The 23,049-nt window shown below is 47.0% G+C and overlaps 12 non-coding genes across 12 annotated transcripts; all 12 read left to right on the forward strand.

The window, feature by feature from the left end:
• Positions 1 to 277: 277 nt before the first annotated feature.
• On the forward strand, positions 278 to 359 carry trnal-aag (transfer RNA leucine (anticodon AAG)). The gene has a single exon. It is a non-coding gene; the product is annotated as a tRNA-Leu (tRNA).
• Positions 360 to 2,283: 1,924 nt separating this feature from the next.
• Positions 2,284 to 2,365, forward strand: trnal-aag (transfer RNA leucine (anticodon AAG)). Its single transcript has one exon. It is a non-coding gene; the product is annotated as a tRNA-Leu (tRNA).
• Positions 2,366 to 4,289: 1,924 nt separating this feature from the next.
• Positions 4,290 to 4,371, forward strand: trnal-aag (transfer RNA leucine (anticodon AAG)). Its single transcript has one exon. It is a non-coding gene; the product is annotated as a tRNA-Leu (tRNA).
• Positions 4,372 to 6,295: 1,924 nt separating this feature from the next.
• On the forward strand, positions 6,296 to 6,377 carry trnal-aag (transfer RNA leucine (anticodon AAG)). The gene has a single exon. It is a non-coding gene; the product is annotated as a tRNA-Leu (tRNA).
• Positions 6,378 to 8,301: 1,924 nt separating this feature from the next.
• trnal-aag (transfer RNA leucine (anticodon AAG)) lies at positions 8,302 to 8,383 on the forward strand. The gene has a single exon. It is a non-coding gene; the product is annotated as a tRNA-Leu (tRNA).
• A 1,923-nt stretch (positions 8,384 to 10,306) lies between these two features.
• On the forward strand, positions 10,307 to 10,388 carry trnal-aag (transfer RNA leucine (anticodon AAG)). The gene has a single exon. It is a non-coding gene; the product is annotated as a tRNA-Leu (tRNA).
• A 1,923-nt stretch (positions 10,389 to 12,311) lies between these two features.
• On the forward strand, positions 12,312 to 12,393 carry trnal-aag (transfer RNA leucine (anticodon AAG)). Its single transcript has one exon. It is a non-coding gene; the product is annotated as a tRNA-Leu (tRNA).
• A 1,923-nt stretch (positions 12,394 to 14,316) lies between these two features.
• trnal-aag (transfer RNA leucine (anticodon AAG)) lies at positions 14,317 to 14,398 on the forward strand. The gene has a single exon. It is a non-coding gene; the product is annotated as a tRNA-Leu (tRNA).
• A 1,923-nt stretch (positions 14,399 to 16,321) lies between these two features.
• Positions 16,322 to 16,403, forward strand: trnal-aag (transfer RNA leucine (anticodon AAG)). Its single transcript has one exon. It is a non-coding gene; the product is annotated as a tRNA-Leu (tRNA).
• A 1,923-nt stretch (positions 16,404 to 18,326) lies between these two features.
• trnal-aag (transfer RNA leucine (anticodon AAG)) lies at positions 18,327 to 18,408 on the forward strand. The gene has a single exon. It is a non-coding gene; the product is annotated as a tRNA-Leu (tRNA).
• Positions 18,409 to 20,331: 1,923 nt separating this feature from the next.
• On the forward strand, positions 20,332 to 20,413 carry trnal-aag (transfer RNA leucine (anticodon AAG)). The gene has a single exon. It is a non-coding gene; the product is annotated as a tRNA-Leu (tRNA).
• Positions 20,414 to 22,336: 1,923 nt separating this feature from the next.
• On the forward strand, positions 22,337 to 22,418 carry trnal-aag (transfer RNA leucine (anticodon AAG)). Its single transcript has one exon. It is a non-coding gene; the product is annotated as a tRNA-Leu (tRNA).
• The last annotated feature ends 631 nt before the right edge of the window (positions 22,419 to 23,049 follow it).

Here is a 23,049-nt window from a genome sequence, read left to right on the forward strand (position 1 = left end):
CATTTATTTTTATCACACTTTACTTACACCAACTTCCTGCTTGCAATACACAACAGGGATAAATTATGAATGAAATTTACAATGGGTGTGTTCCAGCAAACATCTATTTCTTAGAGTTGCCCTGTGAAGACGTAGCTTCTTCTGATCTACTGGGTTGCATCAGAAGTGAGTTTGCAGTCCACGAATTTAATTTCCTCTTGTTTCCCCTGTTATTTGCAAGACCATGCCACATTTCAATCACCAGGTAATAGTTTCAAATTCCACAACGTTTGGATGTGGTAGCGTGGCCGAGCGGTCTAAGGCGCTGGACTAAGGCTCCAGTCTTTTCGGGGGCGTGGGTTCGAATCCCACCGCTGCCAGATATTGCGACATTAATAAATTTCGTCGCTGCAGTAAACCGTGCAGGGAAGCCGGTTTTGTGTCACCTTTTCATTCAGTTGCTATTGACAGGCAGATCTGATTCGCAGAGTTTCCTCTGGTCCGTACATTGGCCTGAGCCGCGCACCGAACACTACAAACACCGTCACCCAACCAACTGAAATCAGACCGTTCACTCACTCGTCTCCACACCTGCTGCCTCTCAGTTATTCAGGTATACACCATTTTTCTTTCTCCCATTTCTTGCAATCTATCGACCGCTGTCACTCTCGCACCCACCATCTCTCCGTCGCTTCCCCGTTCGCTCTTCCGAACTTGCCGGTTGAACAGCACCTCCCATTTGCTCCTGTGCTGCAATCCGATTAATTGAACACGAGTATCTTTTTTTCAATCTAACCAATCCAGACAGCGAAAGTTACATTCTGACATGGTTCAGAGAAGATGCATTCTGCAAAAGAAAAGGGTGGGGGAGGGGATCTGGACTCTGACTTCAGGATGAGAGTCAGATGTGTTTTTCATACCATCAGTCTGAGGAAGATGTGATCAGGAGGGCAAATTTTTTCTATTGTTCTCTCCTCTTATAGTTACGATAAATTTCAGGCTCAATGCGTCAGGTTTTTTTTATCACACTTTATGCTTTACTTACAGCAACTTCCTTCTTGCAATAAACACTAGAAACTGCAACACAACTTTCAAAACACTTTATTCGCACCAACATAAGCTGCAAATGCTGCAAACTTGCAGCAGCCTTGGCCTTCCCCTTTCTCTCAACGCATCCTGCAGCGCCGCGTCGCCAGCACCAGATGGTGCTCTTGGCCTTTACACAAACGGGAATACCATCACACAAAACGGAACACCGTTACACAACGCGGAGAACCTTAACACAACAGGAAACACATTATTCAATAGCGGACATCTTTACAAAGGACACAAAATCTCTAAACAACAGGGAGAATCTGTACACAACAGCGACCATCTTTACACAAGAGGGAACAATTTTATATAACAGGGAACATTTTTACACTGCAGGGAATTTCTTTACACAGCAGAACGCACTTTCATGCAAGTCTCTCTCTTCATCTCAGTCTCCGTTTCCCTGGCTGTCTACATCCCTCTCGGTTTCTCTCGCAGTCTCGGTTTTCCCTCAGTCTCTGTCTCTGCCTCGTGTTATTCGGAATGTCTGTCTGTCTCTTTCTCTTTGGTATCCGCAGTGTTTTTCTCTGTCCCTCCCTTTGTGTGGCCAGAAAGACCCTTGCCGGTTTTTTGTGTGTCATTTTTTGTCCGTCCCATTGTCGGTGGTGTAATACTGAGTGTCCTTGTGACATTGTGCAGCCAAGTTAGCCTGCAAACTCGGCTGCTGCGGGGTCCGGGTCTCTGGGCGGATTGAGGGCCGTTCGATAGTTTTCAACACAGCCTGGATGCTGAAATGTGTCTCGCTAACACACAGCACTGTGGGGCATCGGAACCTGAGCACCAGCCGGGATCCCACACCAGCCGGCAGCAGAGTGGCGCAGCGGAAGCGTGCTGGGCCCATAACCCAGAGGTCGATGGATCGAAACCATCCTCTGCTAGTTGCGTTCTTATTTACACCAGCAATAAATTCCTCTATTGCTAGCCACAATCAAACGCATTTATTTTTATCACACTTTACTTACACCAACTTCCTGCTTGCAATACACAACAGGGATAAATTATGAATGAAATTTACAATGGGTGTGTTCCAGCAAACATCTATTTATTAGAGTTGCCCTGTGAAGACGTAGCTTCTTCTGATCTACTGGGTTGCATCAGAAGTGAGTTTGCAGTCCACGAATTTAATTTCCTCTTGTTTCCCCTGTTATTTGCAAGACCATGCCACATTTCAATCACCAGGTAATAGTTTCAAATTCCGCAACGTTTGGATGTGGTAGCGTGGCCGAGCGGTCTAAGGCGCTGGACTAAGGCTCCAGTCTCTTCGGGGGCGTGGGTTCGAATCCCACCGCTGCCAGATATTGCGACATTAATAAATTTCGTCGCTGCAGTAAACCGTGCAGGGAAGCCGGTTTTGTGTCACCTTTTCATTCAGTTGCTATTGACAGGCAGATCTGATTCGCAGAGTTTCCTCTGGTCCGTACATTGGCCTGAGCCGCGCACCGAACACTACAAACACCGTCACCCAACCAACTGAAATCAGACCGTTCACTCACTCGTCTCCACACCTGCTGCCTCTCAGTTATTCAGGTATACACCATTTTTCTTTCTCCCATTTCTTGCAATCTATCGACCGCTGTCACTCTCGCACCCACCATCTCTCCGTCGCTTCCCCGTTCGCTCTTCCGAACTTGCCGGTTGAACAGCACCTCCCATTTGCTCCTGTGCTGCAATCCGATTAATTGAACACGAGTATCTTTTTTTCAATCTAACCAATCCAGACAGCGAAAGTTACATTCTGACATGGTTCAGAGAAGATGCATTCTGCAAAAGAAAAGGGTGGGGGAGGGGATCTGGACTCTGACTTCAGGATGAGAGTCAGATGTGTTTTTCATACCATCAGTCTGAGGAAGATGTGATCAGGAGGGCAAATTTTTTCTATTGTTCTCTCCTCTTATAGTTACGATAAATTTCAGGCTCAGTGCGTCAGGTTTTTTTATCACACTTTATGCTTTACTTACAGCAACTTCCTTCTTGCAATAAACACTAGAAACTGCAACACAACTTTCAAAACACTTTATTCGCACCAACATAAGCTGCAAATGCTGCAAACTTGCAGCAGCCTTGGCCTTCCCCTTTCTCTCAACGCATCCTGCAGCGCCGCGTCGCCAGCACCAGATGGTGATCTTGGCCTTTACACAAACGTGAATACCATCACACAAAACGGAACACCGTTACACAACACGGAGAACCTTAACACAACAGGAAACACATTATTCAATAGCGGACATCTTTACAAAGGACACAAAATCTCTAAACAACAGGGAGAATCTGTACACAACAGCGACCATCTTTACACAAGAGGGAACAATTTTATATAACAGGGAACATTTTTACACTGCAGGGAATTTCTTTACACAGCAGAACGCACTTTCATGCAAGTCTCTCTCTTCATCTCAGTCTCCGTTTCCCTGGCTGTCTACATCCCTCTCGGTTTCTCTCGCAGTCTCGGTTTTCCCTCAGTCTCTGTCTCTGCCTCGTGTTATTCGGAATGTCTGTCTGTCTCTTTCTCTTTGGTATCCGCAGTGTCTTTCTCTGTCCCTCCCTTTGTGTGGCCAGAAAGACCCTTGCCGGTTTTTTGTGTGTCATTTTTTGTCCGTCCCATTGTCGGTGGTGTAATACTGAGTGTCCTTGTGACATTGTGCAGCCAAGTTAGCCTGCAAACTCGGCTGCTGCGGGGTCCGGGTCTCTGGGCGGATTGAGGGCCGTTCGATAGTTTTCAACACAGCCTGGATGCTGAAATGTGTCTCGCTAACACACAGCACTGTGGGGCATCGGAACCTGAGCACCAGCCGGGATCCCACACCAGCCGGCAGCAGAGTGGCGCAGCGGAAGCGTGCTGGGCCCATAACCCAGAGGTCGATGGATCGAAACCATCCTCTGCTAGTTGCGTTCTTATTTACACCAGCAATAAATTCCTCCAATGCTAGCCACAATCAAACGCATTTATTTTTTATCACACTTTACTTACACCAACTTCCTGCTTGCAATACACAACAGGGATAAATTATGAATGAAATTTACAATGGGTGTGTTCCAGCAAACATCTATTTATTAGAGTTGCCCTGTGAAGACGTAGCTTCTTCTGATCTACTGGGTTGCATCAGAAGTGAGTTTGCAGTCCACGAATTTAATTTCCTCTTGTTTCCCCTGTTATTTGCAAGACCATGCCACATTTCAATCACCAGGTAATAGTTTCAAATTCCGCAACGTTTGGATGTGGTAGCGTGGCCGAGCGGTCTAAGGCGCTGGACTAAGGCTCCAGTCTCTTCGGGGGCGTGGGTTCGAATCCCACCGCTGCCAGATATTGCGACATTAATAAATTTCGTCGCTGCAGTAAACCGTGCAGGGAAGCCGGTTTTGTGTCACCTTTTCATTCAGTTGCTATTGACAGGCAGATCTGATTCGCAGAGTTTCCTCTGGTCCGTACATTGGCCTGAGCCGCGCACCGAACACTACAAACACCGTCACCCAACCAACTGAAATCAGACCGTTCACTCACTCGTCTCCACACCTGCTGCCTCTCAGTTATTCAGGTATACACCATTTTTCTTTCTCCCATTTCTTGCAATCTATCGACCGCTGTCACTCTCGCACCCACCATCTCTCCGTCGCTTCCCCGTTCGCTCTTCCGAACTTGCCGGTTGAACAGCACCTCCCATTTGCTCCTGTGCTGCAATCCGATTAATTGAACACGAGTATCTTTTTTTCAATCTAACCAATCCAGACAGCGAAAGTTACATTCTGACATGGTTCAGAGAAGATGCATTCTGCAAAAGAAAAGGGTGGGGGAGGGGATCTGGACTCTGACTTCAGGATGAGAGTCAGATGTGTTTTTCATACCATCAGTCTGAGGAAGATGTGATCAGGAGGGCAAATTTTTTCTATTGTTCTCTCCTCTTATAGTTACGATAAATTTCAGGCTCAGTGCGTCAGGTTTTTTTATCACACTTTATGCTTTACTTACAGCAACTTCCTTCTTGCAATAAACACTAGAAACTGCAACACAACTTTCAAAACACTTTATTCGCACCAACATAAGCTGCAAATGCTGCAAACTTGCAGCAGCCTTGGCCTTCCCCTTTCTCTCAACGCATCCTGCAGCGCCGCGTCGCCAGCACCAGATGGTGATCTTGGCCTTTACACAAACGTGAATACCATCACACAAAACGGAACACCGTTACACAACACGGAGAACCTTAACACAACAGGAAACACATTATTCAATAGCGGACATCTTTACAAAGGACACAAAATCTCTAAACAACAGGGAGAATCTGTACACAACAGCGACCATCTTTACACAAGAGGGAACAATTTTATATAACAGGGAACATTTTTACACTGCAGGGAATTTCTTTACACAGCAGAACGCACTTTCATGCAAGTCTCTCTCTTCATCTCAGTCTCCGTTTCCCTGGCTGTCTACATCCCTCTCGGTTTCTCTCGCAGTCTCGGTTTTCCCTCAGTCTCTGTCTCTGCCTCGTGTTATTCGGAATGTCTGTCTGTCTCTTTCTCTTTGGTATCCGCAGTGTCTTTCTCTGTCCCTCCCTTTGTGTGGCCAGAAAGACCCTTGCCGGTTTTTTGTGTGTCATTTTTTGTCCGTCCCATTGTCGGTGGTGTAATACTGAGTGTCCTTGTGACATTGTGCAGCCAAGTTAGCCTGCAAACTCGGCTGCTGCGGGGTCCGGGTCTCTGGGCGGATTGAGGGCCGTTCGATAGTTTTCAACACAGCCTGGATGCTGAAATGTGTCTCGCTAACACACAGCACTGTGGGGCATCGGAACCTGAGCACCAGCCGGGATCCCACACCAGCCGGCAGCAGAGTGGCGCAGCGGAAGCGTGCTGGGCCCATAACCCAGAGGTCGATGGATCGAAACCATCCTCTGCTAGTTGCGTTCTTATTTACACCAGCAATAAATTCCTCCAATGCTAGCCACAATCAAACGCATTTATTTTTTATCACACTTTACTTACACCAACTTCCTGCTTGCAATACACAACAGGGATAAATTATGAATGAAATTTACAATGGGTGTGTTCCAGCAAACATCTATTTATTAGAGTTGCCCTGTGAAGACGTAGCTTCTTCTGATCTACTGGGTTGCATCAGAAGTGAGTTTGCAGTCCACGAATTTAATTTCCTCTTGTTTCCCCTGTTATTTGCAAGACCATGCCACATTTCAATCACCAGGTAATAGTTTCAAATTCCGCAACGTTTGGATGTGGTAGCGTGGCCGAGCGGTCTAAGGCGCTGGACTAAGGCTCCAGTCTCTTCGGGGGCGTGGGTTCGAATCCCACCGCTGCCAGATATTGCGACATTAATAAATTTCGTCGCTGCAGTAAACCGTGCAGGGAAGCCGGTTTTGTGTCACCTTTTCATTCAGTTGCTATTGACAGGCAGATCTGATTCGCAGAGTTTCCTCTGGTCCGTACATTGGCCTGAGCCGCGCACCGAACACTACAAACACCGTCACCCAACCAACTGAAATCAGACCGTTCACTCACTCGTCTCCACACCTGCTGCCTCTCAGTTATTCAGGTATACACCATTTTTCTTTCTCCCATTTCTTGCAATCTATCGACCGCTGTCACTCTCGCACCCACCATCTCTCCGTCGCTTCCCCGTTCGCTCTTCCGAACTTGCCGGTTGAACAGCACCTCCCATTTGCTCCTGTGCTGCAATCCGATTAATTGAACACGAGTATCTTTTTTTCAATCTAACCAATCCAGACAGCGAAAGTTACATTCTGACATGGTTCAGAGAAGATGCATTCTGCAAAAGAAAAGGGTGGGGGAGGGGATCTGGACTCTGACTTCAGGATGAGAGTCAGATGTGTTTTTCATACCATCAGTCTGAGGAAGATGTGATCAGGAGGGCAAATTTTTTCTATTGTTCTCTCCTCTTATAGTTACGATAAATTTCAGGCTCAGTGCGTCAGGTTTTTTTATCACACTTTATGCTTTACTTACAGCAACTTCCTTCTTGCAATAAACACTAGAAACTGCAACACAACTTTCAAAACACTTTATTCGCACCAACATAAGCTGCAAATGCTGCAAACTTGCAGCAGCCTTGGCCTTCCCCTTTCTCTCAACGCATCCTGCAGCGCCGCGTCGCCAGCACCAGATGGTGATCTTGGCCTTTACACAAACGTGAATACCATCACACAAAACGGAACACCGTTACACAACACGGAGAACCTTAACACAACAGGAAACACATTATTCAATAGCGGACATCTTTACAAAGGACACAAAATCTCTAAACAACAGGGAGAATCTGTACACAACAGCGACCATCTTTACACAAGAGGGAACAATTTTATATAACAGGGAACATTTTTACACTGCAGGGAATTTCTTTACACAGCAGAACGCACTTTCATGCAAGTCTCTCTCTTCATCTCAGTCTCCGTTTCCCTGGCTGTCTACATCCCTCTCGGTTTCTCTCGCAGTCTCGGTTTTCCCTCAGTCTCTGTCTCTGCCTCGTGTTATTCGGAATGTCTGTCTGTCTCTTTCTCTTTGGTATCCGCAGTGTCTTTCTCTGTCCCTCCCTTTGTGTGGCCAGAAAGACCCTTGCCGGTTTTTTGTGTGTCATTTTTTGTCCGTCCCATTGTCGGTGGTGTAATACTGAGTGTCCTTGTGACATTGTGCAGCCAAGTTAGCCTGCAAACTCGGCTGCTGCGGGGTCCGGGTCTCTGGGCGGATTGAGGGCCGTTCGATAGTTTTCAACACAGCCTGGATGCTGAAATGTGTCTCGCTAACACACAGCACTGTGGGGCATCGGAACCTGAGCACCAGCCGGGATCCCACACCAGCCGGCAGCAGAGTGGCGCAGCGGAAGCGTGCTGGGCCCATAACCCAGAGGTCGATGGATCGAAACCATCCTCTGCTAGTTGCGTTCTTATTTACACCAGCAATAAATTCCTCCAATGCTAGCCACAATCAAACGCATTTATTTTTTATCACACTTTACTTACACCAACTTCCTGCTTGCAATACACAACAGGGATAAATTATGAATGAAATTTACAATGGGTGTGTTCCAGCAAACATCTATTTATTAGAGTTGCCCTGTGAAGACGTAGCTTCTTCTGATCTACTGGGTTGCATCAGAAGTGAGTTTGCAGTCCACGAATTTAATTTCCTCTTGTTTCCCCTGTTATTTGCAAGACCATGCCACATTTCAATCACCAGGTAATAGTTTCAAATTCCGCAACGTTTGGATGTGGTAGCGTGGCCGAGCGGTCTAAGGCGCTGGACTAAGGCTCCAGTCTCTTCGGGGGCGTGGGTTCGAATCCCACCGCTGCCAGATATTGCGACATTAATAAATTTCGTCGCTGCAGTAAACCGTGCAGGGAAGCCGGTTTTGTGTCACCTTTTCATTCAGTTGCTATTGACAGGCAGATCTGATTCGCAGAGTTTCCTCTGGTCCGTACATTGGCCTGAGCCGCGCACCGAACACTACAAACACCGTCACCCAACCAACTGAAATCAGACCGTTCACTCACTCGTCTCCACACCTGCTGCCTCTCAGTTATTCAGGTATACACCATTTTTCTTTCTCCCATTTCTTGCAATCTATCGACCGCTGTCACTCTCGCACCCACCATCTCTCCGTCGCTTCCCCGTTCGCTCTTCCGAACTTGCCGGTTGAACAGCACCTCCCATTTGCTCCTGTGCTGCAATCCGATTAATTGAACACGAGTATCTTTTTTTCAATCTAACCAATCCAGACAGCGAAAGTTACATTCTGACATGGTTCAGAGAAGATGCATTCTGCAAAAGAAAAGGGTGGGGGAGGGGATCTGGACTCTGACTTCAGGATGAGAGTCAGATGTGTTTTTCATACCATCAGTCTGAGGAAGATGTGATCAGGAGGGCAAATTTTTTCTATTGTTCTCTCCTCTTATAGTTACGATAAATTTCAGGCTCAGTGCGTCAGGTTTTTTTATCACACTTTATGCTTTACTTACAGCAACTTCCTTCTTGCAATAAACACTAGAAACTGCAACACAACTTTCAAAACACTTTATTCGCACCAACATAAGCTGCAAATGCTGCAAACTTGCAGCAGCCTTGGCCTTCCCCTTTCTCTCAACGCATCCTGCAGCGCCGCGTCGCCAGCACCAGATGGTGATCTTGGCCTTTACACAAACGTGAATACCATCACACAAAACGGAACACCGTTACACAACACGGAGAACCTTAACACAACAGGAAACACATTATTCAATAGCGGACATCTTTACAAAGGACACAAAATCTCTAAACAACAGGGAGAATCTGTACACAACAGCGACCATCTTTACACAAGAGGGAACAATTTTATATAACAGGGAACATTTTTACACTGCAGGGAATTTCTTTACACAGCAGAACGCACTTTCATGCAAGTCTCTCTCTTCATCTCAGTCTCCGTTTCCCTGGCTGTCTACATCCCTCTCGGTTTCTCTCGCAGTCTCGGTTTTCCCTCAGTCTCTGTCTCTGCCTCGTGTTATTCGGAATGTCTGTCTGTCTCTTTCTCTTTGGTATCCGCAGTGTCTTTCTCTGTCCCTCCCTTTGTGTGGCCAGAAAGACCCTTGCCGGTTTTTTGTGTGTCATTTTTTGTCCGTCCCATTGTCGGTGGTGTAATACTGAGTGTCCTTGTGACATTGTGCAGCCAAGTTAGCCTGCAAACTCGGCTGCTGCGGGGTCCGGGTCTCTGGGCGGATTGAGGGCCGTTCGATAGTTTTCAACACAGCCTGGATGCTGAAATGTGTCTCGCTAACACACAGCACTGTGGGGCATCGGAACCTGAGCACCAGCCGGGATCCCACACCAGCCGGCAGCAGAGTGGCGCAGCGGAAGCGTGCTGGGCCCATAACCCAGAGGTCGATGGATCGAAACCATCCTCTGCTAGTTGCGTTCTTATTTACACCAGCAATAAATTCCTCTATTGCTAGCCACAATCAAACGCATTTATTTTTATCACACTTTACTTACACCAACTTCCTGCTTGCAATACACAACAGGGATAAATTATGAATGAAATTTACAATGGGTGTGTTCCAGCAAACATCTATTTATTAGAGTTGCCCTGTGAAGACGTAGCTTCTTCTGATCTACTGGGTTGCATCAGAAGTGAGTTTGCCGTCCACGAATTTAATTTCCTCTTGTTTCCCCTGTTATTTGCAAGACCATGCCACATTTCATTCACCAGGTAATAGTTTCAAATTCCGCAACGTTTGCATGTGGTAGCGTGGCCGAGCGGTCTAAGGCGCTGGACTAAGGCTCCAGTCTCTTCGGGGGCGTGGGTTCGAATCCCACCGCTGCCAGATATTGCGACATTAATAAATTTCGTCGCTGCAGTAAACCGTGCAGGGATGCCGGTTTTGTGTCACCTTTTCATTCAGTTGCTATTGACAGGCAGATCTGATTCGCAGAGTTTCCTCTGGTCCGTACATTGGCCTGAGCCGCGCACCGAACACTACAAACACCGTCACCCAACCAACTGAAATCAGACCGTTCACTCACTCGTCTCCACACCTGCTGCCTCTCAGTTATTCAGGTATACACCATTTTTCTTTCTCCCATTTCTTGCAATCTATCGACCGCTGTCACTCTCGCACCCACCATCTCTCCGTCGCTTCCCCGTTCGCTCTTCCGAACTTGCCGGTTGAACAGCACCTCCCATTTGCTCCTGTGCTGCAATCCGATTAATTGAACACGAGTATCTTTTTTTCAATCTAACCAATCCAGACAGCGAAAGTTACATTCTGACATGGTTCAGAGAAGATGCATTCTGCAAAAGAAAAGGGTGGGGGAGGGGATCTGGACTCTGACTTCAGGATGAGAGTCAGATGTGTTTTTCATACCATCAGTCTGAGGAAGATGTGATCAGGAGGGCAAATTTTTTCTATTGTTCTCTCCTCTTATAGTTACGATAAATTTCAGGCTCAGTGCGTCAGGTTTTTTTATCACACTTTATGCTTTACTTACAGCAACTTCCTTCTTGCAATAAACACTAGAAACTGCAACACAACTTTCAAAACACTTTATTCGCACCAACATAAGCTGCAAATGCTGCAAACTTGCAGCAGCCTTGGCCTTCCCCTTTCTCTCAACGCATCCTGCAGCGCCGCGTCGCCAGCACCAGATGGTGATCTTGGCCTTTACACAAACGTGAATACCATCACACAAAACGGAACACCGTTACACAACACGGAGAACCTTAACACAACAGGAAACACATTATTCAATAGCGGACATCTTTACAAAGGACACAAAATCTCTAAACAACAGGGAGAATCTGTACACAACAGCGACCATCTTTACACAAGAGGGAACAATTTTATATAACAGGGAACATTTTTACACTGCAGGGAATTTCTTTACACAGCAGAACGCACTTTCATGCAAGTCTCTCTCTTCATCTCAGTCTCCGTTTCCCTGGCTGTCTACATCCCTCTCGGTTTCTCTCGCAGTCTCGGTTTTCCCTCAGTCTCTGTCTCTGCCTCGTGTTATTCGGAATGTCTGTCTGTCTCTTTCTCTTTGGTATCCGCAGTGTCTTTCTCTGTCCCTCCCTTTGTGTGGCCAGAAAGACCCTTGCCGGTTTTTTGTGTGTCATTTTTTGTCCGTCCCATTGTCGGTGGTGTAATACTGAGTGTCCTTGTGACATTGTGCAGCCAAGTTAGCCTGCAAACTCGGCTGCTGCGGGGTCCGGGTCTCTGGGCGGATTGAGGGCCGTTCGATAGTTTTCAACACAGCCTGGATGCTGAAATGTGTCTCGCTAACACACAGCACTGTGGGGCATCGGAACCTGAGCACCAGCCGGGATCCCACACCAGCCGGCAGCAGAGTGGCGCAGCGGAAGCGTGCTGGGCCCATAACCCAGAGGTCGATGGATCGAAACCATCCTCTGCTAGTTGCGTTCTTATTTACACCAGCAATAAATTCCTCTATTGCTAGCCACAATCAAACGCATTTATTTTTATCACACTTTACTTACACCAACTTCCTGCTTGCAATACACAACAGGGATAAATTATGAATGAAATTTACAATGGGTGTGTTCCAGCAAACATCTATTTATTAGAGTTGCCCTGTGAAGACGTAGCTTCTTCTGATCTACTGGGTTGCATCAGAAGTGAGTTTGCCGTCCACGAATTTAATTTCCTCTTGTTTCCCCTGTTATTTGCAAGACCATGCCACATTTCATTCACCAGGTAATAGTTTCAAATTCCGCAACGTTTGCATGTGGTAGCGTGGCCGAGCGGTCTAAGGCGCTGGACTAAGGCTCCAGTCTCTTCGGGGGCGTGGGTTCGAATCCCACCGCTGCCAGATATTGCGACATTAATAAATTTCGTCGCTGCAGTAAACCGTGCAGGGATGCCGGTTTTGTGTCACCTTTTCATTCAGTTGCTATTGACAGGCAGATCTGATTCGCAGAGTTTCCTCTGGTCCGTACATTGGCCTGAGCCGCGCACCGAACACTACAAACACCGTCACCCAACCAACTGAAATCAGACCGTTCACTCACTCGTCTCCACACCTGCTGCCTCTCAGTTATTCAGGTATACACCATTTTTCTTTCTCCCATTTCTTGCAATCTATCGACCGCTGTCACTCTCGCACCCACCATCTCTCCGTCGCTTCCCCGTTCGCTCTTCCGAACTTGCCGGTTGAACAGCACCTCCCATTTGCTCCTGTGCTGCAATCCGATTAATTGAACACGAGTATCTTTTTTTCAATCTAACCAATCCAGACAGCGAAAGTTACATTCTGACATGGTTCAGAGAAGATGCATTCTGCAAAAGAAAAGGGTGGGGGAGGGGATCTGGACTCTGACTTCAGGATGAGAGTCAGATGTGTTTTTCATACCATCAGTCTGAGGAAGATGTGATCAGGAGGGCAAATTTTTTCTATTGTTCTCTCCTCTTATAGTTACGATAAATTTCAGGCTCAGTGCGTCAGGTTTTTTTATCACACTTTATGCTTTACTTACAGCAACTTCCTTCTTGCAATAAACACTAGAAACTGCAACACAACTATCAAAACACTTTATTCGCACCAACATAAGCTGCAAATGCTGCAAACTTGCAGCAGCCTTGGCCTTCCCCTTTCTCTCAACGCATCCTGCAGCGCCGCGTCGCCAGCACCAGATGGTGATCTTGGCCTTTACACAAACGTGAATACCATCACACAAAACGGAACACCGTTACACAACACGGAGAACCTTAACACAACAGGAAACACATTATTCAATAGCGGACATCTTTACAAAGGACACAAAATCTCTAAACAACAGGGAGAATCTGTACACAACAGCGACCATCTTTACACAAGAGGGAACAATTTTATATAACAGGGAACATTTTTACACTGCAGGGAATTTCTTTACACAGCAGAACGCACTTTCATGCAAGTCTCTCTCTTCATCTCAGTCTCCGTTTCCCTGGCTGTCTACATCCCTCTCGGTTTCTCTCGCAGTCTCGGTTTTCCCTCAGTCTCTGTCTCTGCCTCGTGTTATTCGGAATGTCTGTCTGTCTCTTTCTCTTTGGTATCCGCAGTGTCTTTCTCTGTCCCTCCCTTTGTGTGGCCAGAAAGACCCTTGCCGGTTTTTTGTGTGTCATTTTTTGTCCGTCCCATTGTCGGTGGTGTAATACTGAGTGTCCTTGTGACATTGTGCAGCCAAGTTAGCCTGCAAACTCGGCTGCTGCGGGGTCCGGGTCTCTGGGCGGATTGAGGGCCGTTCGATAGTTTTCAACACAGCCTGGATGCTGAAATGTGTCTCGCTAACACACAGCACTGTGGGGCATCGGAACCTGAGCACCAGCCGGGATCCCACACCAGCCGGCAGCAGAGTGGCGCAGCGGAAGCGTGCTGGGCCCATAACCCAGAGGTCGATGGATCGAAACCATCCTCTGCTAGTTGCGTTCTTATTTACACCAGCAATAAATTCCTCTATTGCTAGCCACAATCAAACGCATTTATTTTTATCACACTTTACTTACACCAACTTCCTGCTTGCAATACACAACAGGGATAAATTATGAATGAAATTTACAATGGGTGTGTTCCAGCAAACATCTATTTATTAGAGTTGCCCTGTGAAGACGTAGCTTCTTCTGATCTACTGGGTTGCATCAGAAGTGAGTTTGCCGTCCACGAATTTAATTTCCTCTTGTTTCCCCTGTTATTTGCAAGACCATGCCACATTTCATTCACCAGGTAATAGTTTCAAATTCCGCAACGTTTGCATGTGGTAGCGTGGCCGAGCGGTCTAAGGCGCTGGACTAAGGCTCCAGTCTCTTCGGGGGCGTGGGTTCGAATCCCACCGCTGCCAGATATTGCGACATTAATAAATTTCGTCGCTGCAGTAAACCGTGCAGGGATGCCGGTTTTGTGTCACCTTTTCATTCAGTTGCTATTGACAGGCAGATCTGATTCGCAGAGTTTCCTCTGGTCCGTACATTGGCCTGAGCCGCGCACCGAACACTACAAACACCGTCACCCAACCAACTGAAATCAGACCGTTCACTCACTCGTCTCCACACCTGCTGCCTCTCAGTTATTCAGGTATACACCATTTTTCTTTCTCCCATTTCTTGCAATCTATCGACCGCTGTCACTCTCGCACCCACCATCTCTCCGTCGCTTCCCCGTTCGCTCTTCCGAACTTGCCGGTTGAACAGCACCTCCCATTTGCTCCTGTGCTGCAATCCGATTAATTGAACACGAGTATCTTTTTTTCAATCTAACCAATCCAGACAGCGAAAGTTACATTCTGACATGGTTCAGAGAAGATGCATTCTGCAAAAGAAAAGGGTGGGGGAGGGGATCTGGACTCTGACTTCAGGATGAGAGTCAGATGTGTTTTTCATACCATCAGTCTGAGGAAGATGTGATCAGGAGGGCAAATTTTTTCTATTGTTCTCTCCTCTTATAGTTACGATAAATTTCAGGCTCAGTGCGTCAGGTTTTTTTATCACACTTTATGCTTTACTTACAGCAACTTCCTTCTTGCAATAAACACTAGAAACTGCAACACAACTTTCAAAACACTTTATTCGCACCAACATAAGCTGCAAATGCTGCAAACTTGCAGCAGCCTTGGCCTTCCCCTTTCTCTCAACGCATCCTGCAGCGCCGCGTCGCCAGCACCAGATGGTGATCTTGGCCTTTACACAAACGTGAATACCATCACACAAAACGGAACACCGTTACACAACACGGAGAACCTTAACACAACAGGAAACACATTATTCAATAGCGGACATCTTTACAAAGGACACAAAATCTCTAAACAACAGGGAGAATCTGTACACAACAGCGACCATCTTTACACAAGAGGGAACAATTTTATATAACAGGGAACATTTTTACACTGCAGGGAATTTCTTTACACAGCAGAACGCACTTTCATGCAAGTCTCTCTCTTCATCTCAGTCTCCGTTTCCCTGGCTGTCTACATCCCTCTCGGTTTCTCTCGCAGTCTCGGTTTTCCCTCAGTCTCTGTCTCTGCCTCGTGTTATTCGGAATGTCTGTCTGTCTCTTTCTCTTTGGTATCCGCAGTGTCTTTCTCTGTCCCTCCCTTTGTGTGGCCAGAAAGACCCTTGCCGGTTTTTTGTGTGTCATTTTTTGTCCGTCCCATTGTCGGTGGTGTAATACTGAGTGTCCTTGTGACATTGTGCAGCCAAGTTAGCCTGCAAACTCGGCTGCTGCGGGGTCCGGGTCTCTGGGCGGATTGAGGGCCGTTCGATAGTTTTCAACACAGCCTGGATGCTGAAATGTGTCTCGCTAACACACAGCACTGTGGGGCATCGGAACCTGAGCACCAGCCGGGATCCCACACCAGCCGGCAGCAGAGTGGCGCAGCGGAAGCGTGCTGGGCCCATAACCCAGAGGTCGATGGATCGAAACCATCCTCTGCTAGTTGCGTTCTTATTTACACCAGCAATAAATTCCTCTATTGCTAGCCACAATCAAACGCATTTATTTTTATCACACTTTACTTACACCAACTTCCTGCTTGCAATACACAACAGGGATAAATTATGAATGAAATTTACAATGGGTGTGTTCCAGCAAACATCTATTTATTAGAGTTGCCCTGTGAAGACGTAGCTTCTTCTGATCTACTGGGTTGCATCAGAAGTGAGTTTGCCGTCCACGAATTTAATTTCCTCTTGTTTCCCCTGTTATTTGCAAGACCATGCCACATTTCATTCACCAGGTAATAGTTTCAAATTCCGCAACGTTTGCATGTGGTAGCGTGGCCGAGCGGTCTAAGGCGCTGGACTAAGGCTCCAGTCTCTTCGGGGGCGTGGGTTCGAATCCCACCGCTGCCAGATATTGCGACATTAATAAATTTCGTCGCTGCAGTAAACCGTGCAGGGATGCCGGTTTTGTGTCACCTTTTCATTCAGTTGCTATTGACAGGCAGATCTGATTCGCAGAGTTTCCTCTGGTCCGTACATTGGCCTGAGCCGCGCACCGAACACTACAAACACCGTCACCCAACCAACTGAAATCAGACCGTTCACTCACTCGTCTCCACACCTGCTGCCTCTCAGTTATTCAGGTATACACCATTTTTCTTTCTCCCATTTCTTGCAATCTATCGACCGCTGTCACTCTCGCACCCACCATCTCTCCGTCGCTTCCCCGTTCGCTCTTCCGAACTTGCCGGTTGAACAGCACCTCCCATTTGCTCCTGTGCTGCAATCCGATTAATTGAACACGAGTATCTTTTTTTCAATCTAACCAATCCAGACAGCGAAAGTTACATTCTGACATGGTTCAGAGAAGATGCATTCTGCAAAAGAAAAGGGTGGGGGAGGGGATCTGGACTCTGACTTCAGGATGAGAGTCAGATGTGTTTTTCATACCATCAGTCTGAGGAAGATGTGATCAGGAGGGCAAATTTTTTCTATTGTTCTCTCCTCTTATAGTTACGATAAATTTCAGGCTCAGTGCGTCAGGTTTTTTTATCACACTTTATGCTTTACTTACAGCAACTTCCTTCTTGCAATAAACACTAGAAACTGCAACACAACTTTCAAAACACTTTATTCGCACCAACATAAGCTGCAAATGCTGCAAACTTGCAGCAGCCTTGGCCTTCCCCTTTCTCTCAACGCATCCTGCAGCGCCGCGTCGCCAGCACCAGATGGTGATCTTGGCCTTTACACAAACGTGAATACCATCACACAAAACGGAACACCGTTACACAACACGGAGAACCTTAACACAACAGGAAACACATTATTCAATAGCGGACATCTTTACAAAGGACACAAAATCTCTAAACAACAGGGAGAATCTGTACACAACAGCGACCATCTTTACACAAGAGGGAACAATTTTATATAACAGGGAACATTTTTACACTGCAGGGAATTTCTTTACACAGCAGAACGCACTTTCATGCAAGTCTCTCTCTTCATCTCAGTCTCCGTTTCCCTGGCTGTCTACATCCCTCTCGGTTTCTCTCGCAGTCTCGGTTTTCCCTCAGTCTCTGTCTCTGCCTCGTGTTATTCGGAATGTCTGTCTGTCTCTTTCTCTTTGGTATCCGCAGTGTCTTTCTCTGTCCCTCCCTTTGTGTGGCCAGAAAGACCCTTGCCGGTTTTTTGTGTGTCATTTTTTGTCCGTCCCATTGTCGGTGGTGTAATACTGAGTGTCCTTGTGACATTGTGCAGCCAAGTTAGCCTGCAAACTCGGCTGCTGCGGGGTCCGGGTCTCTGGGCGGATTGAGGGCCGTTCGATAGTTTTCAACACAGCCTGGATGCTGAAATGTGTCTCGCTAACACACAGCACTGTGGGGCATCGGAACCTGAGCACCAGCCGGGATCCCACACCAGCCGGCAGCAGAGTGGCGCAGCGGAAGCGTGCTGGGCCCATAACCCAGAGGTCGATGGATCGAAACCATCCTCTGCTAGTTGCGTTCTTATTTACACCAGCAATAAATTCCTCTATTGCTAGCCACAATCAAACGCATTTATTTTTATCACACTTTACTTACACCAACTTCCTGCTTGCAATACACAACAGGGATAAATTATGAATGAAATTTACAATGGGTGTGTTCCAGCAAACATCTATTTATTAGAGTTGCCCTGTGAAGACGTAGCTTCTTCTGATCTACTGGGTTGCATCAGAAGTGAGTTTGCAGTCCACGAATTTAATTTCCTCTTGTTTCCCCTGTTATTTGCAAGACCATGCCACATTTCAATCACCAGGTAATAGTTTCAAATTCCACAACGTTTGGATGTGGTAGCGTGGCCGAGCGGTCTAAGGCGCTGGACTAAGGCTCCAGTCTTTTCGGGGGCGTGGGTTCGAATCCCACCGCTGCCAGATATTGCGACATTAATAAATTTCGTCGCTGCAGTAAACCGTGCAGGGAAGCCGGTTTTGTGTCACCTTTTCATTCAGTTGCTATTGACAGGCAGATCTGATTCGCAGAGTTTCCTCTGGTCCGTACATTGGCCTGAGCCGCGCACCGAACACTACAAACACCGTCACCCAACCAACTGAAATCAGACCGTTCACTCACTCGTCTCCACACCTGCTGCCTCTCAGTTATTCAGGTATACACCATTTTTCTTTCTCCCATTTCTTGCAATCTATCGACCGCTGTCACTCTCGCACCCACCATCTCTCCGTCGCTTCCCCGTTCGCTCTTCCGAACTTGCCGGTTGAACAGCACCTCCCATTTGCTCCTGTGCTGCAATCCGATTAATTGAACACGAGTATCTTTTTTTCAATCTAACCAATCCAGACAGCGAAAGTTACATTCTGACATGGTTCAGAGAAGATGCATTCTGCAAAAGAAAAGGGTGGGGGAGGGGATCTGGACTCTGACTTCAGGATGAGAGTCAGATGTGTTTTTCATACCATCAGTCTGAGGAAGATGTGATCAGGAGGGCAAATTTTTTCTATTGTTCTCTCCTCTTATAGTTACGATAAATTTCAGGCTCAGTGCGTCAGGTTTTTTTATCACACTTTATGCTTTACTTACAGCAACTTCCTTCTTGCAATAAACACTAGAAACTGCAACACAACTTTCAAAACACTTTATTCGCACCAACATAAGCTGCAAATGCTGCAAACTTGCAGCAGCCTTGGCCTTCCCCTTTCTCTCAACGCATCCTGCAGCGCCGCGTCGCCAGCACCAGATGGTGATCTTGGCCTTTACACAAACGTGAATACCATCACACAAAACGGAACACCGTTACACAACACGGAGAACCTTAACACAACAGGAAACACATTATTCAATAGCGGACATCTTTACAAAGGACACAAAATCTCTAAACAACAGGGAGAATCTGTACACAACAGCGACCATCTTTACACAAGAGGGAACAATTTTATATAACAGGGAACATTTTTACACTGCAGGGAATTTCTTTACACAGCAGAACGCACTTTCATGCAAGTCTCTCTCTTCATCTCAGTCTCCGTTTCCCTGGCTGTCTACATCCCTCTCGGTTTCTCTCGCAGTCTCGGTTTTCCCTCAGTCTCTGTCTCTGCCTCGTGTTATTCGGAATGTCTGTCTGTCTCTTTCTCTTTGGTATCCGCAGTGTCTTTCTCTGTCCCTCCCTTTGTGTGGCCAGAAAGACCCTTGCCGGTTTTTTGTGTGTCATTTTTTGTCCGTCCCATTGTCGGTGGTGTAATACTGAGTGTCCTTGTGACATTGTGCAGCCAAGTTAGCCTGCAAACTCGGCTGCTGCGGGGTCCGGGTCTCTGGGCGGATTGAGGGCCGTTCGATAGTTTTCAACACAGCCTGGATGCTGAAATGTGTCTCGCTAACACACAGCACTGTGGGGCATCGGAACCTGAGCACCAGCCGGGATCCCACACCAGCCGGCAGCAGAGTGGCGCAGCGGAAGCGTGCTGGGCCCATAACCCAGAGGTCGATGGATCGAAACCATCCTCTGCTAGTTGCGTTCTTATTTACACCAGCAATAAATTCCTCTATTGCTAGCCACAATCAAACGCATTTATTTTTATCACACTTTACTTACACCAACTTCCTGCTTGCAATACACAACAGGGATAAATTATGAATGAAATTTACAATGGGTGTGTTCCAGCAAACATCTATTTATTAGAGTTGCCCTGTGAAGACGTAGCTTCTTCTGATCTACTGGGTTGCATCAGAAGTGAGTTTGCCGTCCACGAATTTAATTTCCTCTTGTTTCCCCTGTTATTTGCAAGACCATGCCACATTTCATTCACCAGGTAATAGTTTCAAATTCCGCAACGTTTGCATGTGGTAGCGTGGCCGAGCGGTCTAAGGCGCTGGACTAAGGCTCCAGTCTCTTCGGGGGCGTGGGTTCGAATCCCACCGCTGCCAGATATTGCGACATTAATAAATTTCGTCGCTGCAGTAAACCGTGCAGGGATGCCGGTTTTGTGTCACCTTTTCATTCAGTTGCTATTGACAGGCAGATCTGATTCGCAGAGTTTCCTCTGGTCCGTACATTGGCCTGAGCCGCGCACCGAACACTACAAACACCGTCACCCAACCAACTGAAATCAGACCGTTCACTCACTCGTCTCCACACCTGCTGCCTCTCAGTTATTCAGGTATACACCATTTTTCTTTCTCCCATTTCTTGCAATCTATCGACCGCTGTCACTCTCGCACCCACCATCTCTCCGTCGCTTCCCCGTTCGCTCTTCCGAACTTGCCGGTTGAACAGCACCTCCCATTTGCTCCTGTGCTGCAATCCGATTAATTGAACACGAGTATCTTTTTTTCAATCTAACCAATCCAGACAGCGAAAGTTACATTCTGACATGGTTCAGAGAAGATGCATTCTGCAAAAGAAAAGGGTGGGGGAGGGGATCTGGACTCTGACTTCAGGATGAGAGTCAGATGTGTTTTTCATACCATCAGTCTGAGGAAGATGTGATCAGGAGGGCAAATTTTTTCTATTGTTCTCTCCTCTTATAGTTACGATAAATTTCAGGCTCAGTGCGTCAGGTTTTTTTATCACACTTTATGCTTTACTTACAGCAACTTCCTTCTTGCAATAAACACTAGAAACTGCAACACAACTTTCAAAACACTTTATTCGCACCAACATAAGCTGCAAATGCTGCAAACTTGCAGCAGCCTTGGCCTTCCCCTTTCTCTCAACGCATCCTGCAGCGCCGCGTCGCCAGCACCAGATGGTGATCTTGGCCTTTACACAAACGTGAATACCATCACACAAAACGGAACACCGTTACACAACACGGAGAACCTTAACACAACAGGAAACACATTATTCAATAGCGGACATCTTTACAAAGGACACAAAATCTCTAAACAACAGGGAGAATCTGTACACAACAGCGACCATCTTTACACAAGAGGGAACAATTTTATATAACAGGGAACATTTTTACACTGCAGGGAATTTCTTTACACAGCAGAACGCACTTTCATGCAAGTCTCTCTCTTCATCTCAGTCTCCGTTTCCCTGGCTGTCTACATCCCTCTCGGTTTCTCTCGCAGTCTCGGTTTTCCCTCAGTCTCTGTCTCTGCCTCGTGTTATTCGGAATGTCTGTCTGTCTCTTTCTCTTTGGTATCCGCAGTGTCTTTCTCTGTCCCTCCCTTTGTGTGGCCAGAAAGACCCTTGCCGGTTTTTTGTGTGTCATTTTTTGTCCGTCCCATTGTCGGTGGTGTAATACTGAGTGTCCTTGTGACATTGTGCAGCCAAGTTAGCCTGCAAACTCGGCTGCTGCGGGGTCCGGGTCTCTGGGCGGATTGAGGGCCGTTCGATAGTTTTCAACACAGCCTGGATGCTGAAATGTGTCTCGCTAACACACAGCACTGTGGGGCATCGGAACCTGAGCACCAGCCGGGATCCCACACCAGCCGGCAGCAGAGTGGCGCAGCGGAAGCGTGCTGGGCCCATAACCCAGAGGTCGATGGATCGAAACCATCCTCTGCTAGTTGCGTTCTTATTTACACCAGCAATAAATTCCTCTATTGCTAGCCACAATCAAACGCATTTATTTTTATCACACTTTACTTACACCAACTTCCTGCTTGCAATACACAACAGGGATAAATTATGAATGAAATTTACAATGGGTGTGTTCCAGCAAACATCTATTTATTAGAGTTGCCCTGTGAAGACGTAGCTTCTTCTGATCTACTGGGTTGCATCAGAAGTGAGTTTGCAGTCCACGAATTTAATTTCCTCTTGTTTCCCCTGTTATTTGCAAGACCATGCCACATTTCAATCACCAGGTAATAGTTTCAAATTCCGCAACGTTTGCATGTGGTAGCGTGGCCGAGCGGTCTAAGGCGCTGGACTAAGGCTCCAGTCTCTTCGGGGGCGTGGGTTCGAATCCCACCGCTGCCAGATATTGCGACATTAATAAATTTCGTCGCTGCAGTAAACCGTGCAGGGATGCCGGTTTTGTGTCACCTTTTCATTCAGTTGCTATTGACAGGCAGATCTGATTCGCAGAGTTTCCTCTGGTCCGTACATTGGCCTGAGCCGCGCACCGAACACTACAAACACCGTCACCCAACCAACTGAAATCAGACCGTTCACTCACTCGTCTCCACACCTGCTGCCTCTCAGTTATTCAGGTATACACCATTTTTCTTTCTCCCATTTCTTGCAATCTATCGACCGCTGTCACTCTCGCACCCACCATCTCTCCGTCGCTTCCCCGTTCGCTCTTCCGAACTTGCCGGTTGAACAGCACCTCCCATTTGCTCCTGTGCTGCAATCCGATTAATTGAACACGAGTATCTTTTTTTCAATCTAACCAATCCAGACAGCGAAAGTTACATTCTGACATGGTTCAGAGAAGATGCATTCTGCAAAAGAAAAGGGTGGGGGAGGGGATCTGGACTCTGACTTCAGGATGAGAGTCAGATGTGTTTTTCATACCATCAGTCTGAGGAAGATGTGATCAGGAGGGCAAATTTTTTCTATTGTTCTCTCCTCTTATAGTTACGATAAATTTCAGGCTCAGTGCGTC

The sequence above is a fragment of the Somniosus microcephalus genome, unplaced genomic scaffold (genome assembly GCF_052327205.1).
Source record: "Somniosus microcephalus isolate GS21.2 unplaced genomic scaffold, FLI_Smic_1.0 unresolved_chr3, whole genome shotgun sequence".
Classification (NCBI taxonomy): domain Eukaryota; kingdom Metazoa; phylum Chordata; class Chondrichthyes; order Squaliformes; family Somniosidae; genus Somniosus; species Somniosus microcephalus.